We start from the raw sequence: 15,219 nt of genomic DNA, 5'->3' as shown, positions 1-15,219 counted from the left end.
AAGTGGAGGGGGTGGAGGAGTATAAATACCTCTGTGTTCACCTGGACAACAAACTAGAGTGGAGATGCAACTGTGAAGCCATCTACAAGAAGGGACAGAGCAGACTGTACTTCTTGAGGAAGCTTAGGTCCTTTGGTGTTTGCAGCAAGATGCTGCATATCTTCCATAAGTCTGTTGTGGAAAGTGTGATCTCTTCTACCATCATCTGCTGGGGAAGCAGCATCAGAGCCAGGGACTTAAAAAAGCTCAACAAGCTGATAAAAAAGGCTGGCTCTGTTCTGGGGACTCCTCTGGAACCTCTGGAGATCATTGTGGAAAGACAGATTCTTCATAAAATGAAGAACATTATGGAGAACCCAGAGCATCCTCTTCATGAGACTGTCCTGCAACAACAGAGTGTCTTCAGTCAGAGGCTTCTTCAGATCTGCTGTAAGACGGAGCGCTACAGGAGATCCTTCCTGCCCACAGCCATCAGCATCTACAACGGCTCTTTGAGGAAACCTTCATAATATGAGCTATAACAACATTTAATTTCCCTTTGGGATTAATAAAGTATTTTTGAATTGAATTGAATTGAATTTAAGACAATGTACAATACAAAAAAATTAAAAATAACATAACCCATTCAACTAATTAGCACATGTAGGGCAGTATAGTAAGTGCACAGCCCTTGCAGATATATTTCTTACACCTGCAGCACACAGTATGTGTTTTACAGTCCTTCTTTTGAGGGCAGAACTGACATCTCTTCCTCTTACTTGCCCTAGCTGGGGAAGTGGCTGTGGTAGATGGATCCTTAGGTTGATCAGGAGCTCCTGCACTCTGAATAGCTTTCACAACTGCTGCTGAGTTTTCCGTGCGGGGGACATGCTTCCTTATTTCAATGAGTGGAGTTACAGTGCCTTTCCTAGCTGCTCCAGGAACAACCTCCTCTTGTTCTGCTTGTGAGACATCCAGGTTGGGTTGATCTCTCTCCAAATCACAAAGGCATTGTAGGAGGAAACATCAATTATGTTGTGGAAGATGACCAGGGGCCAGCGGGCAGTCATTCTTCTGCAGCTATATGTTCCAATCACCTTATCCAGGTTGTCCACACCTTCTTTGTTGCGGTTATAGTCTAGTATGATGATTGGCTTCCTGTCCTCAAGATCACTAATGTCACCGTCTGGGTGCAGTGTGCTCTGAAGAAATACATTATTGTTTTTCTTTGGGAGGTAGGAAACTAGAGTGGTGTTGGGCATGAAGGCAAACTTTGAGGAGAAGACCTCTCTATTACTTTGACGCAAGCAGTGCAAGTGGGAGCTCAGGCTTATTCTTTCGAACTGTACCAATCATGGTGATCTTCCTCTTCAGGAGCTGCTGTCCGAGTTCATAAGAGGTGAAGAAATTGTCACGTGTCACATTGTGACCCCTCAGTCCCTCTGTCACATCAAGCACAACTCGCATCCCCTGGTTCTTCTCTGGGCATGCACTGGTCGGCTTTCCAGTATAGACTTGCATTTTCCAAGCATAGCTTGATATGGCATCGCAAGCCACCCATGACTTGGTCCCATATTTTGCTGGCTTGCTGGGCATATACTGCCGGAAAGGACAACGACCTTTGGACAAAAGACATTAGCATCAGTGATTAGTATCAGTGTCACAGAAAACAGTAAAAGAAATCAATAGTGAAAATCACTTTTATTACAAATATGACAACAGATTACCTCTAAATGGAACCAGTTGCTCATCCACTGTTACATCAGGCCCTGGAGTGTAGAGGTAGGGCAGCCACTCCACCCACTTGTCCCATACCTCTCTTATGGCTGCAAGTTTGTCTGTCACAAGTCTTGCTGGTCTTGACTCACGGTCATCAAATCGTAGCAGTCTTGAGTAGGTGTGAAAACTTTGAGTGGCATTGTGGCTCGGAAAATTGGCCTTCCACTCTGAGCATCCTATAGACTAGCTGCAGCCTCACCTTGGGACCTCTATACACCTGCTAAGATTAGCACCCCTAAGTAGGCCTGCAGGTCAATCTCGTCCATCTTTTTCCAGCTGTCTCCATATTTGCGAAAACCTTCCAGATTTGTCATCCCCAGGATTATTTTTTCTATTGCAGGTGTGATAAAAAGGTAGAATGTAGAGACAATATCATGGGCATGAGAAACGACATACCTTGTGGGTCCTGGGGTCATCTTTATGATGTTTTGCTCTGCATGCCTGCCGTGTTGGTCATATGCTGCTGAGGACCTTGTTATTTTGCAATTTTTTGAAAGGAAAGTCTCTTTTTCAGCTTCAGGGTTTTCTTCTTCTTCTGAAGATGATTCATCATGCTCTGGGTTGTATTCCTCCCCATCTTCTTCTTCGGACACATCCTCCACTTCCTCTTCTGAATCAGAGTTGTCTTGCTGGACATCTAAGAAAATGCACACTCATGGCTTCAGCACAGACAGAATTCGGGGTCCTGTTATGAGCAGCACCTTTATAACCTCTGGAAATGAACAGGTGGTCTTCTGAAGGCTGCGATAACACCACCTGATTTGCCTTGTTTACTTCTGCTACTGATTGATCTGAGACACATCTAAAACATTGTAACATTCTGTTGTTTGTAAATAACTCTGTGACCTTGATTTCAACTCTATTTGTCTCACGGGTCATTTTGACCTGAAGACCACCTTTGTACCTTTTTTTGTACAGCTTATATGGGAATGTGAATAAAAGCAACATTTCACTTTTTCTATTGTTGGGGCCAATCTAGGAAAAGTCATAACATTTCAAGTTAAAAAAATAGCATTTAGTGGATTTTTTGGGGGGTTTTAACACAGTGGCGGGTCATTTTGACCCGAGGACAACAGGAGGGATATCTATATATATCACCTTCAAATTATTCAAAATTTATGTCAACCTGGAACCCAGGGAGTTATTCTATGACTCTCATCCCTATAAGTATTCATACCACATTCCAAGTAACAAAAGCAACTACTTGTTTACTTTCTCCTGTCTTTGTCTATGATTGCAATGTGTTTTTCTCCACCGTTTTTCTTTTTTTTTTTTTACCATTTATTCATTTCTTCCACTGTCATATTAAGCCAGCCCTTACTCTGTCTCATCCCTGTCTCATGTGGCCTGCCGCAATCAGTCCATTTAGAAGGAAATGCAAATCCGTAATTAGCACAATCACATTAACTGCAGATGAAATGGTTGACGCTGCCCAAATTGGATTTTCTTCAATGCCCCTGTCTCAAAATCAAAGTCTTAATTAGTCACTGTTGCTTCTTTCGCTTAAGGCCTGAGTCTTCTTAGAGAAGTAAGCCGGGGTTGACAGCTCAAACAACAAAGTTGTTTGTAATGTTTGGTGTGGAGCTGTGTGTTTACCTGATCTATGAAATTTAAAAAAGTGAAAGTGAAAATAATGTTCAAGTAATCCAATTATCTTGTAACATGCAGAGATGAAAATATAGTGCATTGTGGATTTTCACATACCTCTTGAACTTTTCTCTACTTTTTTCTTGTTACAAGCATCCAGTTTTCTGGAACTTTTGTGACATAACAACAGAGAGTTCTGTATAATTGTGAAGTGCACCTTGCACCCTGTACAGCACCTTGTACACTAGAAGTAGATCACTTAATCTGTGAAGCTTTTCTTTAGTAATTATTGTAAATTTAATGCTAAGTAAACTTTGCTTCCGTACTGTTACCCACCCATTACCCTATTAAGAATTGAATAAATTAAAAAATAATCTAAAAGGAACGAACCATGAAAATCTCAAAAAAAAAATCAACAACTTTGACTGAAAAGAAAAATAAAAGTATTAAATCTGACTTAATGAACATAAGATATTTCTCTTCAAAGACTTTGTTAGTTAATTACTTAATTTGCGACAATCAGACTGATTTATTTTGTCTCACAGAAATCTGGCTGCAGCAAGAAGATTATGTTATATTTAAATAAATGTTTTCTAAAGATTGTAATATAAAGTTTTTAATAAATGACACAAGAGGTAGTATCTTTAAATCTTGAATCACCCCTTTTGTCTGCTGCTACTGCTCAATGCTGCTTAGCTTCGCCTCAAGTTGTTTCACTCTGTGCCTATATACTGTAACCCTGGATTTACACTGTATCTGCTCTGGTCGTGAACTTCTCCGGTCTTCTGATTTACATCCGCACCACCCTGCTCCGCTGCCAAGCCCAGAGGAGCTCCAAGAAGCAGACGCAAAAAAGCCAATGATAAATGTTTGTGAATGTCCAAAACAAATTAAACCGAGTAAAGCTGCTTAAATTTTTGTTTTATGCTCCAGATATTTTCATATGTTTTGTTCTACAATGGGGCAGTACACTGAGTGCAGGGAAGCTAATTTGTTGATAGGTTTGGTGCATTTAGTGTAAAATGCTCGGTTTATAATACCGTAGTTAATCCAGTAACTGAACTAATTGATCTAATATAACATATTGCTAATATATATATGTGTATATATAAATATATGCATGTATTTATTGATATAGCAAGATCTAGTCCGTCTTAAGTGAATCATTTTGAAAACCCAGATGTTATGCTCATTCTGTTTCCTTTTGGTACGGTATGATTCGTTCCACATTGACTCCAGCTGTGCTCCAGCATCCGGCAAAAATACTTTGGTCGAATTAGATGGCTATTAGATGATTATAAATCAATTACAAATCAGGTGCAAAACAAATTGCGTGTGTAATATCTACTTGGGGGTGCTGTTGTTCCCACGGGCAGTTAGAGTTGAGCCAGGGGTACTTAAGACCCACTTAATAAACTGAGACGTGTTTGCCTCTCATTGTCCTATTAACATGAACTCGAGCCCATTACTTTGGTGACAATGGTGCTTGGGTAAGTTTTCTTTCTTATACTATTAGCACTGGATGAACATGCTTGGAAGACTGCGTGGAAGCTCTCTTGCCAGTAAGGATGACTAGGACAAATACAGCTCGGTATGGGCTTATGATGTGTGTAATGTCAAAGTTTAACCGCCACCGTTATTCTGTGGGTAGGACAATAAGCTCTTCACTATTTGGATCAAGGAGTCTGAGGCTACCATGGCTCTTAAACTGGAGCTACACCGCTACTTTGGCCGCTCTTCGGCTTACTAGACTGGATGGCTCTGCTTGTGGGACAGCCTTCCTGCATCTACACAAGGTGAATTTGAGCGTGTTAAAGACAGACTAAATAAGGTGTTTGGACAGAAGCATTTCATGCTGTACTTTAAGGGTGTCTAATGGCACAGCTGGATAGATTACAAATGCAGGTAAAGGATTTTCTTTTTTTTTCACATGCCCTGCCGCAACATTTCAGGCATACCACATATTGCATATGGCTGCCTACATGTGCCAGGGCAGTTTTGCTCTACAAAAAAGGATATCTCAAGACAGTTTTGCAATTGTGTGATTGACTTTATTAAATCCAGATTCGATCCAGCATCAAAGCAGGCAGGCGACATTGATGTAATAGTAACTTGCATTTGTGACCTTAATCCATTTGTATTTTTTAGGTCTTGGTGAGTGGGTACGTGCATGTGTCTATGTGGGTGGGTGGGTGAGTCCAAATGTGGAGGGAGTTGATGTTGCAGCACTAGTCAGTCAGTCATTTTCTACCGCTCATTCCATAGTGGGTCGCAGGGGAGCTGGTGCCTATCTCCAGCAGTCTATGGGCGAGAGGTCACCAGTCCATCACAGGGCAACACACAAACAACCATGCACACACTCATTCATACACCTAAGGACAATTTAGAGAGACCAATTAACCTAACAGGCATGTCTTTGGACATTGGGAGGAAGCCAGAGTACCCGGTGAGAACCCATGCATGCACGGGGAGAACCTGCAAACTCCATGCAGAAAGACCCCTGGCTGGGAATTGAACCCAGGACCTTGTTGCTGCAAGGCAACAGTGCTACCAACTGCGCCACCGTGCAGCACTAATTGACTGAATTTAAAATGTCAGACCCTGCGCTATGCAGAGGTGTATACAATACTATGTGTATAATACTATACTATGTGTATATTACTGCAGTATTTTATTATCACATTTGCACCCCTAATAACAGCACAAAATAATGAAAAGAAAAAATCAAGTCTTTCAAAGTATTTAATAAGAAATTGTAAAGATGCAATCCTAGAAAGGATGAACTCCTCTGAAACCAGCCCTTTTTGTCTCTCACGCAATAATTGACTGGTTAGAAAAAGTAGTACGAAAAAAAATAGCCTGGACTTATGGGTTGTGGATCAGTGATAACAGATAATTAGACGGCACCACCATAGCAAGAAGACTAATTGTTCTCATCAGATTAAAGAAATAATTGCGTGTGGATACATCGTCAAAACACGGCAGAGGCAAATTTGATCAGAGCAGATGTTGAATTAATTGGTTTTGAGGCTGATTGCATTAATGCTCTGAGTCTATTAGTGATACAGAGAAGTAATTAACACCCTGCCTCTAACTTACATGTTGGCAACAGGACCCCTAACACACACAAATGAAGGTGATAAAACTTGCACCACATGAGTGATTTTTCTGTTGTTTGTAGAAAATAATGGTTTTGTTCTTTGCTTTTTTTTTTGTTGAATGTTATCTGTTAGTTTACAGTCCCAAGTAGAAAAATACATTAAGAAGCTGTTGGACTCACATTGGTAATCAATAGACATACATAATTTCAACTAATAAGCAGCATATTTATTGTTTATTATTCATGACTTAAAGCCAAATTTCCCTACATTGCTGTTCAATGATGCCTTTAAGTCCATCTTTAGATTTTCTTTTTTTTTCTCTGTTTTCATGTTTTATGATCATGTTTCAAGCTTCTATGTAGTGTTTAATCTTTCATTTACTAATGGTTGAAATCATTCAACCTTTTATTTTGAACATAAAGTTGTGGTAGCATTGAAACCATGTAAATATATAATTGTGCAGCAGGGCTGTAATCTAATATCAGACCAATTATGTAGCTTGTCATGAAACAGTTAAAAAGCCTAAGAGCTTGCTGTGTTGAGAGGGTTAAAGGGAAGGGCCATTTTAATGACTTAATGGGAAGCATATGATTCTGACATTTCTGTTTAACAGCACTTTTGCTGCATAGACCCAACAAAAATGGAGACCTCTTTCTGATGTTAAAGTCCCATGCTTTTTATGCCAACTAACCATTTTAAATGGTGTTACCATTACATTAAAGGGCTTTTTAATCTGCCAAAATCACTTCTAATAAAAATGTGGCCTCTAAACAAAAGCTGCAAAACAGACAGCAAATTTTATTTTCTAAGAGACAGCCTTCCAGAATAAAAACACGCTAGTTACTAAAGGCACAGGTTTGTTTCATGCTACACTTATTAATGGCTGTGGTCCCTTTGAAACCAGGTGGTTTTATGCATTGCATTAAAATAGACATACTATTTTTTTTCCTTACATCATAATTGTTCGGTTTTAGCTTAGTGAGGATTGCTAAACCAATGTCCATTGGCTAGATTCCAGAATAATTAAAGAGATAATTCTGAATATCTTTTATCTTTTTACATAAAGTCAGAAGCTGAAATACCAAGATTACCTTTGAACAATTTGGTAAAGCTCAAATGATGAGGTCATGGCTTTGTAAAATTCAGATTCCAAATTAACAAAATTGAATCAAATAGACCCCTCCCTAGGCTGCCACCTTAACATGGTGGAGGAGTTTGAGTGTCCCAATGATCCTAGGAGCTATGTTGTCAAGGACTGTATGCCCCTGGTAGGGTCACTTAAGGCAAACAGATCCTAGGTGAGGGATCAAACAAAGCGCAGCCCACATGATGGCCTTATGATGATGGCCAAAAATGGACAGTGTTCCCTCGCCCTCACCAATATCCCTCCTGTCTGTCTGTAGACTCATTATTGTCCTGAATCAGACCAATAACAGTGGTGTCATTGGCATACTTCAGGAGTTTCACAGGCTGGTCCAAGGAGGTGCTGTCATTTATGTACAGAGAGAAGAGTGGGGAGAAAACACACCCCTGGAGCTTTCAGTGCTCATGGTTCTTGTGCAGGAGAAAATACTATCCAGCTTCATCTGCTGTTGCCTGTTAGTAAAAAAGCTTGTGATCCAGTCAAAGGAAGAGGCTAGAACTGTGAACTAGGTGAGCTTCTGCTGGAGGATGTCTGGTGTTGAAGGCTGAGCTGAAGTCCACTAACAGGATCCTTGCATACATCCCTGGGTGGACAAGGGACAGGATGAAGTGTAGTCCCAAGCTGACTGCATAGTCTGCCGACCTGCTTGCCCATTGCAAATTGCAAGAGGCCTGTTTTGTCCTTCATTTGCTTCAACACTAGATGCTTAATGACCACAGAAATTAGAGCAACAGGGTGGAACACTTGAAGTAAGAGGACCCTTATGCTCCAGAGACTTAAAGATCGGAGTGAAGATCGCAGCCAGTTGGTTAGCGTAGGCTTTTGAGCAAAAGACCATCAGGTGCTGGAGCTTTGCTGGTCTTCTGACACTGAAAGAACCTGTTGACATCTTTCTCAGAGGTCTTTAGTGCAGGCAAGGGGGTCAGAGGGGAGGGGCTGTAGAGTTATCGGTGGAGGTTGCAGGCTGTTGTATTGTATGGGTGGGAAGAGTGACTGACTTTTTATCAAAATGGCAGAAGAAGCTGTTGAGGTTGTCTTCCAGTTGGGGGGATTATCACAGCATGGAGGGACAGGCTCCTGCAGTTTGTGATGTCATTCAGGCTCCTGCAAACTGCTGATGGGTCATTAGCTAAGAAGAAGCTTTTTAGCATCTCATTGTAGCTTCTCTTTGCTGCCCTGATCGCCTTTGTCAGTTTCTTTCTGGCCTACTTATAGAGGGCCCGGTCCCCCTGTAAACCTCTTTTTTGGTCCGACGCAATTTCCTCAGATGTGAAGTGAAGCCTGTTATATTGTTGTATGTACGAAAGATCTTGATCTGCACACACATCTTCACAAAAACTGATGTATGATGAAACAGTTTCGTCAAGTTCATCCAGGTCAGTGGCTGAAAGGTCAGTCTCTTCAAACACACTCCAATCTGTGCAGTCAAAGCCCAGTCCTAACAGTCCTAACCACAGGCTTCGAGGTTTTCTGTTTTTACCTGTAAGTTGGAATGAGATTTACTTCAGCAAAAGGATATTTCACAGCAGGCCAACAGCTTTGTTTGGATGAAATGATACTGGCTTCCAGGCTGTTTGTACATCTAGCTTCATTTAGAGACACCGTTTTGAATAGTCAAGGACAAAAACACAGCAGTCTTACTACAGCTGTAAACTTCATTTTGTCATATACATAACCTGGAGAATGTAATAGTATAGTTGTTTCCTGCAGATTGTTACATACCAAGCACACCGCCTCCCATGCATCCACCAATCCTTCATACATCATCAAAGTCTTCTTTATCACCATCGAAAACTGGAAAAAAGCAGTGCCTCATAGTTCACAGAGACAAGAATATACTGTGCTTTTCATGGAGTAAGAGGGACTGTTGCAGATGTGCCCCAGCCAATGTCAAATTATAGTCCTAGAGTGTGAACTATTATTTTGGTTTGAGAAGCAATAGTTTCTTTCTTTTAGCTAATCCATCTAAGAAATGCCTAAAAAAAGAGAAAATAGAAAATGATAATTTTCCATCAATTAACTAGAATTTGCAGTCATGCTTCACTGTTTACTAATTAAAATTATGCTGTAATCACAGCAATCAGTAATAAGCAGACATCAGATATTCCCCCCTCAAACAGGAACCCACTTCTTGAATGGGAAAAAAGCTAAGGACAGCAGCAGTGTGAGGTGCGAACTGATCTTCCTGGAGGATTTCATTTCATTGCATTTTGGTTTCATGTTCTGTCACATACATACATTTTAGATTAGGGGTTCTTTCATCCTTTTTATTTTTGTACTTTTCATACTTTTATGAGCCACATTAGTAGTTAGGCCAAATACATCAAAACTTTACTGGCATTACTCAAGTATTCTCAAAAAGACACCTGTTTGCCCCTTACAGATTTCTTTGTGTTTCTTTTTTTTTGTCACACTTTGTCCAGTTTGGCATTTTATAATTATAATTTTTTGCTACATTAAGGAAGAAGTTGTTCACCAATTAGTCTTTGATTTGATTTTCAACTGGAGCCATCTCTAGGCAAAGCCAAAACACCCAGATATTTTGCATGAAACTTAGTAGCAAGCAATAGATTCCAACTCATCTTCTTCTCCTGTGCCAAAGTGGCTGAGGCCATAGGAAAAAAGAACATACCATATAAAACAGCAAGTCAGGCTACAGAATAAATTTCTAGCCTCTTTTACAAGGCTCTCCAACTCCATCTTATAACCAATAGAAGTCAACATCACCACAGACATAAAAACCTAAAGCTAAAGCTATGCAGAAAAAAACATGCAACTGAGCCACATGTTCTGATCATCAGAGACAGTGCTGTGAAATGTTTAAGGAACATATTCAGTAAAACCACCAAGGTACTTTGTCTGTCTGACGCTATGATCTATGACATAAAGGAGAAAAGTGTGAAAATTATGGATTCACATCCAAAATTAGAAAAAAATGTTTTGCATACTAAGACAAATGACATTGCAGATCAGCAATCGGAATTACTGAAAAAATGACTTTTTGGCAAGCTGCTCTCAGTGGATGTCTAGCTCCTGTAACAAGACAAGCTGAAAGGTACAGTCTAAGCCAGTTGTTCTTTCAGAATAACTGGCTTGAATCAAGCTGGCTTGAATGAAATTCAAGCTCTCCAGTTTATCATCTTTTTTTCTGGGACCGGAAGTATATTTTAAAAAGAGATGAGATGGTCTCTCGCTCTCCTAATACGTTTGGGGCTAAATGTTTTGCCTCAAACAAAGCCTTTTCTCTGTATTCATTCTGTTCTTCCAGCCAAAGATAAAAGACAAGAGGAATTAAAACAAGCAGACGATAAGCTAGCACACAAAGGTCACAATGCAGCTGGAGTGATATCTAACCACTCCAGAGAGGTCACTGCGTTCAACACACCAACAAATTCATTTCTAACCATTTCACCATCTGAAATGTCACCCAGGTCATCACAGGTCATGGTAACCACAGTTGTTACCATTACTGGATTTTTTTGAGAAATATTACTACTTCTTAAAGCTGGAATTCAGAGAACACAAGAACCAAACAAGATGAGGCAGCATTTGGTTTTTATGCTCCTCAGCTCTGGAACAAACGTTCTGAAAACATGAAATGTCCAGAAACTGAGTCTTTTAAATCAGGACAGGAAACATTTTTGTTTAATGCAGCTTTTGAACAAATAATCTGACTAATGGACTGTTTGAAAAATGTGTTTGTGTTATGTCTTTAATTTCTGTATTTTAATATATTTTATGCTTATGTCTTTCATTCATTCATTCGTTCATTCATTCATGTCTTTCATTTGATGTTCTTTAAAGCACTTTAGATTGCTTTGTGCATACATGTTGCTATATAAAAACAGTTGTCTTGCCTTCATGAGTGCAGCAAGGTTTTTGTTCTCATGGTCTAAACCCTAGTGGAAATGGATACTCCTAACCCTAAACCTTACCTTAGACATAACCAAGATTTAAAAGAAGCTGAAACAGTATTTAGTTTTTCTTCTTTGAACATGCATTAAACATACAGTTGGAACTTTAGAGTGGTGCCACAGCTGAGTGGTGTTGAGGGGCTGCAGCTAGATATTGTAGAACTTGGAAAAGATAGCAGACACTCCTTCTATTGTTATCTACTGGAATAAGACCAGATACAAGTTATAAGTAACAAGCATCTATACCCATTTATCCATGTACGTGGGGCTAGTGCATATCTCCAGCACTCACAGGAAGGGCACAAGTCCATCACAGGGCAACGGAGACACTCATGAAACTTTCCACACACAAACACTCAATTAAGAGAGACCAGTTAAGCTAACATGCATGTATTTGAATTATGGGATGAAGCCACCTGGAGTACCTGGAGAGAACCCATGCATGCAGAGGGAGAACAACATGATGCAGAATGCTCCTGGTTGGGATTCAAACCCAGGACTTTCTGGCTGAAGCGTAACAGTGCTAACACTACACCACCATGCAGCCCTGTGTTCCTGTCTTGTGCTTCAAAACTTGCATTCCACATAATCACACATAGAGGACAATTTCTATTGGTGCTTATGTTGAACTATAGCAAAAGCTGAGAAGGGAATTCTGCCCTCCTCAACTTCCTAATAAAGGAAGACTCCTTGCTAAGTCTTCTACACCAAGTAGGATATGTCTAGATGAGGTCTGCTATTATGTAGGTCACAGGGAATGCCATTCACATGCTCTTCTCCCATGTATGTGTAGTAGAGGCTTTGCTGTTAATCTGGAGGTTCCAAAGTCCACAACAATCTCCTAGGTATCTGTTGGTATTCAGCACTAGATTATTGTCTGAGCCCCTCTGTGAAGAGGGAAAATTCCCTCCATGTAGAGAGCTTCCTAATTTTCATGAGACTAAAAACAGTCATGTCAACAACAAATATCACAATGATGTTTTAGGGAAAAATGATAATGCAGTGATATGCAAAGGGACAAGATTCCACAACCTTGTGGGTTTCTTGTGTTCAGGACAAGTGTAGATGATGTGAGGCCTCCTATTCTTATCACCTGGTCCCTCTGAACTTGTCAACTTGTCATCTCAAGGCACTTTACAAAACAATAAACAAAAAACACTTAGTTCATGTTTTTAGCCATACAGACAGATTCAAAGTCAATTACATACATCCCAGTTTCATCCTAGCTGTAAAACAATGCAGTCAAGTTCATTTTATTTTTCATTATGGTAACAGGTTTTCTATCCAAGGACACCCACACGATTGCATTGATTTGTGGAAATTTATCCAAATGTAATGACAAGTATATTACGACACTAGAAAGAAGAACTTATCTTTAACAAGAAGAATTCTCCAGCAGAACCTGGCTCAGTGTGAGCCGGCATTTGCCATGACCGATGGGGGGTTCCGAGGAGATGGAGAAGACACACAGAAAACTAATTTAAAAGCACTGATGGACCGACAGCAGCAGGTGAGACTGGGGAGCATCTTCTCCCGATCCAGATCAATAAGTACTGGTGCCCCCCAGGGGTGTGTTCTATCCCCACTCCTCTTCTCCCTGTACACAAATGACTGCACCTCATCGGACTTGTCCGTGAAACTCCTTAAGTTTGCAGATGACACCACTGTGATTGGACTGATCCAGGTCGGTGATGAGTCTGCATACAGACAGCAGGTGGATCGGCTGGTACACTGGTGCGGTCAGAACTACCTTGAACTCAACCCACTCAAGACTGTGGAAATGGTGGTGGACCTTTGGAGAACACCACCCCCATACACCCCCCTCACCATCCTCAACAACACTGTATCGGCCGTGGACCACTTCAGGTTCTTAGGAACCACCATCTCTGAGGACCTGAGATGGTCTTCACACATAGACCCTGTTTGAAAGAAGGCCCAGCAGAGACTGTACTTCCTGAGGCAACTCAAGACGTTCAACCTTCCACAGGAGCTGCTGGTCATCTTCTACACTGCCATCATTCAATCTGTCCTGTCTTCATCCATCTCAGTGTGGTTTGGCTCATCCACAAAACAGGACAGGTTCAGACTGCAACAAATAATCAGGACTGCAGAGAGAATAATCAGGGCTGACCTTCCCTCCATCCAGGACTTATGCAGGTCTAGGGTCAGGAAAGGAGCTGCTAAAATCTCTGCAGACCCCACACACCCTGCACATAAACTGTTCAGAGCTTCACCTTCAGGCCGCCGCTACAGAGCACTGTTCACTAAAACCAGCCGCCACAGAGACAGTTTCTTCCCCAAGGTTGTTTCTCTGTTGAACATTCAATAAAGTACAAAACAACAGCATAAAGATGTTGCAAATGCACCATTTTATTATATATGTGTATATTGTACATTGTAAATTTTTATATTCTGTAATGCAAAAACAGAACAAAAGAGTAAAGTGTACCGGAGTCAAATTCCTTGTTTGTATGTACGAACTTGGCAATAAAGCTGATTCTGATTCTGATTCTGATTTAGGTGTTATTTAGAAAAGAAGGCAGACAAAAAATTACATACATACCGAATTAAGACAGACATCTGCGGATTTGCTTAGGTGTCAAGAGTTCAGGATCCAGTGAGGGTGTCATCGAAATTCCACAGCACAACATCAGGAGGGATAAAAAGAACCCTAACCCGCTTAAATGCTGCATTTGTTAAAAGGGGTTGGTTGGTGTATGACAAGAGACGCCGTTTTTCTGATGGGACAACTCTGCCTTTTGGTTAATAGAGCATAAGAAGGGGAAGAAAGATTAAAAAAAATAAAAAATTTAACATTCCGCCGATGTACAGGTAATTGATTTTGATCCTAGATTCAGAACGCCTTTCTCGTGTATGATTGTAGGACCCAGCGGCTTTTGTAAAAAGTGTTTTGAAAAGTTGTAACCAAGTCATGGATGTTGTTCCAGAAAATATTGTGTGGATTTACACATCTTTTCAGCCGATGTATGCTGAATTGCAGAAGATGAATAAAAATATTAAATTTGTGGAAGGATTGCCTCATTCTTTTGAAGATGAAAACCTGTTTCCTCCTGATCAGAATCATCTGGTTATTTTAGATGATGTTATTGCCCAAGCCTCAGATGATGAAAATGTAATGAAGGTCTTTACACAGTTTCGTCACCATTGTAATACAAGGCGTTCTAAATCTAGGATCAAAATCAATCTCCTGTAAATCCATGGAATCTGACTTTTTTTTTTATCTTCTTCTTCTTATGCTCAAATAACCAAAAGGCAGAGTTTTCCCGTCAGAAAAAAGGCATCTCTTGTCATACACCAACCGAAACCTTTTAACAAATGTAGCATTTCTTAAGAGGAATCTCTTTTTATCCCTCCTGATCATGTGCTGAGGAATTTAAATGACAACCTCACTGGATCCTGCTAAGTAGCCCTCAACCAGCCCTTTGATGCTGTCAAAATTGACCCTCTCGCTGCATTCATGCACCTGAGTGATACCTTTAGCACACATCACTAGCTTTTTCTAGTTTTTGGTTTGATATGCATAACTCTGGGGTCATGTTGATGCAAACTCCAAAATGCTGTCTCCTGCAAACTTGTCAGTAAGATCACCCAGATAATTCCCCAACTCCAGAAGAGTTTCACCACTTTTTGTCACATAAATCAAACTGTCCGTGTCAATATAAATCAATCTGTCCTGCAATTGCTCCATGCTGCT

The 15,219-nt window shown here is 40.5% G+C and overlaps 1 pseudogene; it reads right to left on the bottom strand.

Moving 5' to 3' along the window:
- LOC124859607 overlaps window positions 1–15,219 on the bottom strand; it is an 87,638-nt pseudogene that overhangs the window by 31,353 nt on the left and 41,066 nt on the right.

Source organism: Girardinichthys multiradiatus, chromosome 22 (genome assembly GCF_021462225.1).
Source record: "Girardinichthys multiradiatus isolate DD_20200921_A chromosome 22, DD_fGirMul_XY1, whole genome shotgun sequence".
In the NCBI taxonomy this organism is placed as follows: domain Eukaryota; kingdom Metazoa; phylum Chordata; class Actinopteri; order Cyprinodontiformes; family Goodeidae; genus Girardinichthys; species Girardinichthys multiradiatus.
Note: the sequence above shows the minus strand (reverse complement) of the source record. Positions and strands in the feature narration are given on the sequence as shown.